Raw genomic sequence first — 8,611 nt, 5'->3', positions numbered from 1 at the left:
TCACTGGAATAGTTTCTTAGCCTTTCTGTTCTAATGAATACGTAGCAAGAAACTGGTATCTTCCTTGGAACTGCTATATAAAATCTTTGCCTGAATTTAGAAGTAATAACAAACTGAGGAACTAAAGAAATACTTAATGTTTTGTTTTGTTTTTTAACTGCCTTGTTTTAACAATGAACACATATGCTGTTCTCCTTGGAATCTTTTATATCTAATGCCTATCAGATTTTTTTAATCTTAGCAGAGAGAAAGCTGATGCATTCGTTCTTACTCTGTTTCTTTCTCTCTCAATGCTAGGTAATACTTTTTATAGAAAAATTCCTTAATTACAGCTGGAGCATTTCATCTTCTGATATTTTAATTTATGGCTTGTTAAATCTTTCCTCAAAAACTGTGGATTTTTTTTCGGTAGTGAAATACCAAGTATGTAGCATAATCAGGCAATAAATTGAATTATGTACAGCTCACTCCTGAGCTGAAAAGCTTCCCATCTCAAGCCTGTGGATATTGAGATTTACAAATATTTGCCAGTAGGTGTCAGTGGAAGCCTGAGAAGGAAAGTTAGAAATTCTGCCCGTCTGGTTTTACGTGAGCTACAGAATGTAAATGCTTATGTTCAGTTGTAATACAGTATTTTGTACATTTTTGTGGATGAAACCACATGCTTTTAAATAAAAGATGACACTAATCAGCAGCATTTTGCCCCATTAGTTCTCAAAAAAGCTTATAACCAGTCACTCTTAGAATTATTTATGGAAGGTCTGCTGATCTGAACAATGTCATTCACAATATTTATGTGTTGTAGTTAAGATTTATTATAATCTGAAGTTATACTCGATGACAGAGATTAAAACCTTCAAGAGCTGCATTGTACTGCTGTTCATTTTAGCGGATCAGGTTTTCTGAAGGTCTGAGGTAAAAGTTTGTGCTTGTTAATACAGATTGTACCCTAATTAAAAAAAAAAATCGTGAACAAAATTATCATGCCATGCACTTTTAAATAGGCCCATTATTTTAATTGTTTATAGTTAAATGAACTTCTCAAAGTAGTAAAGAAGCAGAATGCTCAGTGCTGCTGGCCTGCCGTCTACTCTGTATGTCAAGATACAGCAGAATCTGCAGGAAGATGGGAGTGCAGCAGCTGCAGTAGGATTTTAATGAATAACACAACTTCCTAAATAGTTTAGTCATAAGATTATTCAGAAATTCCAAATAACGTAGACACTTAAGTGTTTTTGACTTCTCCCTTCTCTTGTGAATCTCTTTTTGGGCAATTCATGGAGTTTTATAAGGGTTGAAAGAAATATTTTAGAAATTCGTCTCTCCCCATACGTATCTTCCAGTTCTGAAGAGTGTCTAGCATTGTGTTTACAGTTTTCTATATCATAATGAGCAAAGTAGGACAAATTTATTCAAGACAGTGGTGAGCATTAGAAAGAAGATGGGCTTGCAGAAGTATTGCTAGGGCTTAAAGCTGTAGCTTTGAAAATCCAGGGCTCAGATTTGTGCTTCCTAACTAGCAATCTAGTAGAGCCATACGCCTAGGTTTCAAATGGCCGCTTTAAGTGCTTTATCTGGACCAAATCAGAACCTGGCTGGTTCAGATTTTATTCACTGTCTATAAAATGATTCTAAATAAAAAAGCTGACCCTTTCAGTATGAACTTTCAAGACGATTGCACCAAAGGAGGTATAATACTGTATTTTAAAACTCTGGTTTAAAATAATATCTTACATTATCTCAGTCTTCTCTGCTAATGACTCACTGGGTGGATACAAGGAGACCTGCAACTGAGTATCATTGTGTTTTTTAACAGACATTGCATTTAACTTGGTGTAATGGAATTTAGTGAGAACCAAAGCACTATTTATGGCTTTCACTTGTTACTCATTACTAACATTTTGTGATGCATATAATCTATAAATTTATTCAGCATTTCATGACATATGGTCCCTATATTCTGTAATCAGGAGAAAAATAACCTTTGTTCTTGCCACAGCAAACACTGCAGGACCTGGAGAAGAAGTTCTAGTTGTTTTGAGTTAATTGTAAAACATTTGCAAAGCTCGTAGGGTGGTACCTAGCCAGTGCTCTCCCACGCTAGTATATGCAAAAATGCCACTTGCTGTAATGTGTTCTAGAATATGCAAGAGCACTTTTCAGTAGCTTTAGCTTCGGGAAATTTAGTTTCAGATTGCTTGAGGTCATAGGAAATCCTTTATGAGTGGACCCAAGTTTGTCCTTTCCAGATGTTTTTAGCCCTCATTAAATAAATTCCTGTTCCTGAAAATCCCCTCTCCAGATGGTTCTAAGTCTGTTCCAATATTTACTATGTCACCTAGAAAGTTTCTAAGCTGAGTTTCATAAATAGGAAATGCTGTGCATCCATCCAACGTATAGATTTGAAAGAAAATTGAGCATAATTAAGAACATATTCACAAAGCAATGTTAAAAAGTGTAAAGTAGAAGTACAGTAGTACACCTAGATAGCAGTTGGGTTTCAAACAACTAATTAGCACTTGGAATCCTAAGGAGCAATTATCCTTTAAACTATCAAAGTCTAAATGGTTCAAATTTTTTTTCAGAATAAGCAGCCCACAATATATCACAAGAGTGGAAAACAGGAAGCACTCACAGGTATCAGGACTTAGATATTTGTGTCCTGAGCAAGTTTAGAGGTGCTCATTGTATTAGGTAAATTTATTGAATGCATTGCCTTGGACACCTCCAGTGCAGAATACAAACACTGCACAGATACCTAGTGTAGAACAGGACCTTCCTCTCATTTTGTGTAGGGCTTTTTGCGTATCTGTGTATCCAGAAGTGGGCACAAGGACCGGCTGCCATTTCTGGTTATAAACCCCGCTCTACATCCTGCACACCACCACTCCCTCCTGGGGTGACCAGGATGGAATTTTCTTGTGGCTGTGATTTGCAGGAGGTCCAGCAAATGCAATCTACTTTAAAACATCTGTGAGCAGATAGAATTTTGTGTAATGAGGTTTGTTTGATTATGGGCTTTTTTTGTTTCCTAGCCATGTGTTGAAGTAGGGAGGATATGGATGGTGCAGCCCACCACGTCAGGTTGCTGTAGGATGGTGGTTGGCATTTGTCACTGAGGTGGCAGTCGCCATCGCCACAAGATCACAAAATGCAAAATCTTTCTTGAGTTTGTATGGTTTTAGAGGACACAAGATCTAGAGAAGTATGTCCTGGTCAAACTGGAGCATGAAAAGTCACAGCAGAGTTTCTGTATGCTGCCCATTTGTTCTTTGCAGCCCCTCCTGAAGAAGTAGTAGTTCCCTCTTTACTCTTTTTTCAGGGTAAATTTTACTTTTTATCCAAACTTAAATTGAAATTCAAAAACTGAGTTTAACTTTTGCCATTATCTTCATTCAAAATAGAGTGAGTGGCTCCAACCGAGCCTCTGGTGTTAAAGGGTTTCGGTGCTGATTATATTTTGCTTGTCAGCACAGAACTGGACTGAGACCACATACCTCCTCGAAGAGGTTATCCAGCAGCTATTGTATTAGTGCTACTGTAGGTCATTGCCTCAGCGTGCTCCCTTTGAAATGGCTGCCACAAAGAGAAACTTTAGCTGAAAACTATTTCCAAATAATTTTCACACGGTAAGGAATTATTCTTCATACATGATGTGAATTCAACGTGCGTCTTCTCAGTGCTTTCAAGTTCCCAGGCTAGTTTGTCCCACAGAATCCAATAAAAAGGTGTAATTTCTCCCTAGGGTCTTTTCTGGTCATGTTTGATATCACTTAACATAATGAGCTTCTTACTCCCACATCATAAAGGGTTTTGTTTTAGCTTTTTTTTCTTCTTCTTCCACAAAAAGGGTTGCTTACATCCCTTCTAAAGAATGCTTTTAGTTATGTGAAACGTGGACATGTTGTCTGGGCCAACCTCTTATCTACACCAGATTCAAAAAGTCTGGTTCAGTACAGTGGCTTAGACTGCATGTTTTTGTTGTGTTTTGTTTCTTTTAAAAATATATATGTATGTGTCTCGTTAAAAAACATTGCTGCCCCCGTCTAGGAACAATACAACACTCACATCATTTCCTGAAAGAATAGAGTTGGAAGGCAATTATCTACTCGCCAAACAGGCTAAAACAACAGTTCCTGATATTCTTCTCAAATATTTCAACTTCCCAGGAATCCGGAAAAAATAATTCCATGAGACGGTGTTATGAATGAAGGTATGACATTTCAGTTTCCTTCACTTGGAATCAGACATCCAGAGGTAATAAATTATCGGGCACTTGGCACTGCTGGGAGGGGGGTCTGGCTGTGGCAAATTGTTTTTCTTCAGAGCAGGAACAACAAAGTGCTTTTACATCCTCCTTTGTCGGGTGATGGGCTCGACTTCTTTCTTAATGGGCTTTAGCAGCAATCGCTTGAATTACACGTAGAAGAAACAGGAACCTGACAGCAAGTACCTTGAACAAAATTTGTTTAGAGATAGGAAATTATAATAAAGATTTATTTTTTCACTTCTGTGGAATAAAGTCAGTAATATGGTTTGAGAACTGCGCTGTAACAGGAAAATAAATGGGGGAGGAAGAGTAGTGAAAAAGCATCTTTAGCACTTTCTCTTGTGCTCTCAAAGAAAGCAATTATTACCAGCCTTGTTCTGGTCCCATTTCTGTCACTCAGGAAGGACCAGGTACATCTGCTGCCCGTATTCATTTTGTGCATTTTTCGTTTAGTATATAGGAAAGAAGAGTAAATATACTGAAGAGGATTCAAATACTGCTTTCACAGGTTCTCTGTCAAACGTAATTTTCAGCTTACCCATTAATTCAAGTTTGAATATTTCTTAGCTGGGACCGTAAGTTTGGATCATACGATAGACCTTATATAGGCATATAGAAAAGTGAAATGCTGCTCCTGGGAAAAGAGTCGATGCTCTTGATCTTTGAGGAATTCACTTTGGTACTAAATAAGCAGATGGAAAATAATTCTGAAGAAGTGTATCTTTGGATACAAAGCGAAGCACTTTAGCAAGGTACTATTAAAAAAATTTCAAAATCTTAGCAAGAAGACTGCAAAACAATGCGCATTAGAATAAAATACTACTTAGCCAGAAGCTCTTAATGGCACATGCTTTTATTCCTGCTTCTGGATGAAGTTTGAAGAAAGTGGCCATGAATGGGAAATATATAAATTATATGTAATTGATTTAGAAAAGTGATCATTCTGATTTAATGAGAAGATGCGCACATCATATAGCTTTTCTGAGAGTGTTTTTCTTTTGCTACTCCCTTGCGAGAACTTGACTGAGCAGTCCTACCAGCCTCCTATGTCAACACTTGGCACATGCCAGCAGAGGTTGCCAAGTCTAGCTCTGTAGTTAACATCTTGAAGTGGATTCAGCATTTACAAGGGATCATTTGGCCAGAAAGACCCGAACTCAGCAAAGGGGTTTGCATGTATCCACGGTGCATTCTGTTTGTTCCAGGGAAAGAGAAGGACGAAATCTTGCTCCTGTAGCAAACTTCAGCAAAAATTCCATCAATTTCACTTCAGCTAGACCTTAGTTAGCATTTTTGGAATTGGGCATGCCTCTTCAAGGATGAACACAAGCAGTCCCTTTTTTTAATAGTGACTGAACCACAGTAAATAAATCATAGAATGGTTTGGGTTGGAAGGGACTTTGAAGACACTTTAGTTCCAGATCCCCTGCTATGGGTCGGGACACCTTCCACTAGACCAGGCTGCTCAAAGTCCCATCCTGCTTGACCTTGAACACTCCCAGGGATGGGGCACCCACAGCTGCTCTGGGCAGCCTGTTCCAGTGCCTCACCACTCTCCTGATGAAGAAGAATGTGATTAACGTAATCATTATTCTCATACCATTTAACTTTCATGCCCATACTATTTAGATTTTTTTCAAATTGGATCTGCTGCTGCTGGTTTGTAATTTACCTACTTCGTTTCTGTTTTATGAAATAAATGAAAATTATGATGCTGCTTGCTGTATCAGGCTTTAATAATCCATCACAACTCAATGTTAGCTTTTTCTAAGCTTTCAACGTTGATAGGCATCTCATCAATTGTGTGGCCAAACACCTTTAGCATATTTCATGACTCATAACACACCTTGCGAACATCCTACTGTATTGGGACTACCCATGGAGTGTGGATAGTAAGAAAAAAAAAAAAAAAAGTAAGTTTAAATTTCATTTACCATTAAATAGAACTTTTCCTACCTGCCAGCCCTGGATGCATGAACATGACTACATAAAGGTGAAATTCTTGTTCTCATTTTGCTTTCTGTACTCTTACAGTAAAGAGGTGATGTGCTCATAGGTTCCATGGTTCTTTTGGTGGAACCTAACAAGCTTTACCCCTCCATCCTCTCCAAACGGTCTCAGAGATGTTTGTGACTGATGATGGATTCAAGCCTCCTGTAGGACTCGGTGCTCTGCTTTTCACAGGTACTGTTGCTTCAGCTTGATTTTGGCTCATTAAGTTGGCAATGTAATCTTAAGAGTAAAATGTAGTAAACTATCTCCATTACTAAAACACTTTCAGTGGCCATTAAGCTGGTAACAGATGTTTAACTGAACAGTCAGATAATTTACAATGTGGAACATGATTTCAGTTACTACCTTTCACAGTTAAAATTATGTTGTTTACCTACATAATACTCTGTTTGTGACCCCATGCAATTAGGTGTGCATGAAGGATTATTAGCTAAAGCCTGGTATGAGAATCACATCCTTACTTCATTACAGATCTGTGAAGAAGAGGAATACAAAATAAAAAGACCCAGACAGTCACAGAAGCAAGCTAAGAGTCAATATTACATGTTGATATTCTATAATAATGATATTTTGCTAAGCCATTTGATAAAAGAAAAAAAATAACTTGGTGGTAACCAGCTAAAGATTACATTAGAAGACTCACGTGTCAGCTTGCTTGAAAACAAAGTATATTGTAGGATATATGGTCCAGAAAACCTAGGCAAACTTTTCTTCTTTTTTTTTTTTAAGACAACATGGAATTGATTATCTGTTGGTTTAATGTCTGTAAAAAACAGGATTTTCACCTTTTCTTACACTGCAAATAACTGAGTAATGTAGGCCAAAATTTATTTTCTATAAAAGTGAAATGGAAAGAATAGATCTCAAATCATACTTCTTTCCAACAGGTAACTGTACTGTGGATCTATGGGTGTTTGGGTTTTTGGGGGGTGTTTTTGTCATTTTTTTTTTTCTTGAATATCTTATTGGAGTAGCTGTGTTTTCTGATAAGTGTAATATGTTGCTCCTGGGATCTGTATGTCTTCTGTGTAAGTAAGGAAAAGGAGAAAATTAAACCTGCAGGGACAGTGGTACTACTGAGATAAGACATTTGCAGTTAGATTGTTTTCCTGTAGTACTTGCTATTAAATGCTATAAACAGAGAAGTGATGAAAACTGATACATATCCAGGAAAAAAAAAAAAAGCCTACCAAATGGATGTCCATTTAATTTTTAGATCAGTGGTCGAGCCAGCATTCAAAATAATAATTTAAAAAATCGAAGTAAAAACTTACTTTCTGGGGGCTGTTGTGTTGTCAACCGGTGGCCGGATACTAGGGCGGACTTTCCCCAATTAGCAGGTGGTGTGCCCCATCTGGTTGGCCAACTTCACTGTTTATGCGTCCTACACGTTACCGCAGTCGAGACTCAAAACTGTAAACACCTCGGAACACCAAAAGTGCCAGAAGCCACCCTATTTTTGTTGTTATTTTCTTTAATTATACCTGGGAGGATTGGAGAGTTCTGGCACTTTTATTTTTCCCTCACATTTTTATGACTTGTTTTTTTGCATTTCATAAACCCGTGGCCATGGGTACAGCAGCTGCCTTTGCACTCGCAGGGGACGAGTTCCTCTAGGACAGGTACGCTCCCAGCAATGATCAGCCCCCTCTTCCACCACGCAGCCTGTCAGAGGCACAACCCAGAAAGGAGGACACCATGTGAAGGGCCTCCTTGCGTGATGTAGGACTTGCCCTTGAGAGTTGTTTTCCCAAGGGGCACATTCACTTCTGCGATTTTCCTCCCCTCATTTCTCTCCTGTGCTTGGCTTCCTGATGAACAATGATGCCCTCTGAGCTCTGACATTCCTCTTTTACCCAACTCATCCCTGACTGAGCTTTTCCTCAACAAGCCTAAATCTGGGTTTGCACGGTTCCAATTTTTTTTTCCTTTTTTTTAAATTTCTTTAACATGAAAAGGTCAGTTCAGATTACTTTGTGGTAGAAGGTCTAAGGCCTTATAATGGAAAAAGATGGACACAAGTTGTTTTCATAGAGTTTAAGTAAGGTTAAGCAGAGTTCCCCCAAGGTACTGGTGCTGGCACTGTCTAATATTTGATTTGGAGGAAGACACAAGCAGTAGGGTGGTAAAATCAACACATGACCGAAAAGAACTACTCAGTCATATTCAGAAAGGATGAGAAGGAAATGTAGCAGGATCTAACAGAGAGCAGGCAATCTGACATGATGCTGGAGCTGTGATTTCAGTGTAAAGTGATTTTAAGAACAATGTTGACTATTTGTATATGCTAGATTTAAAATTTACTGAAACCAGCTGGGAGAAAGATGC

The sequence above is a fragment of the Streptopelia decaocto genome, assembly GCF_964273445.1.
Source record: "Streptopelia decaocto genome assembly, chromosome: 2".
Classification (NCBI taxonomy): domain Eukaryota; kingdom Metazoa; phylum Chordata; class Aves; order Columbiformes; family Columbidae; genus Streptopelia; species Streptopelia decaocto.
The sequence above is the reverse complement of the archived record's forward strand: the minus strand, read 5'-3'. Positions refer to the sequence as shown.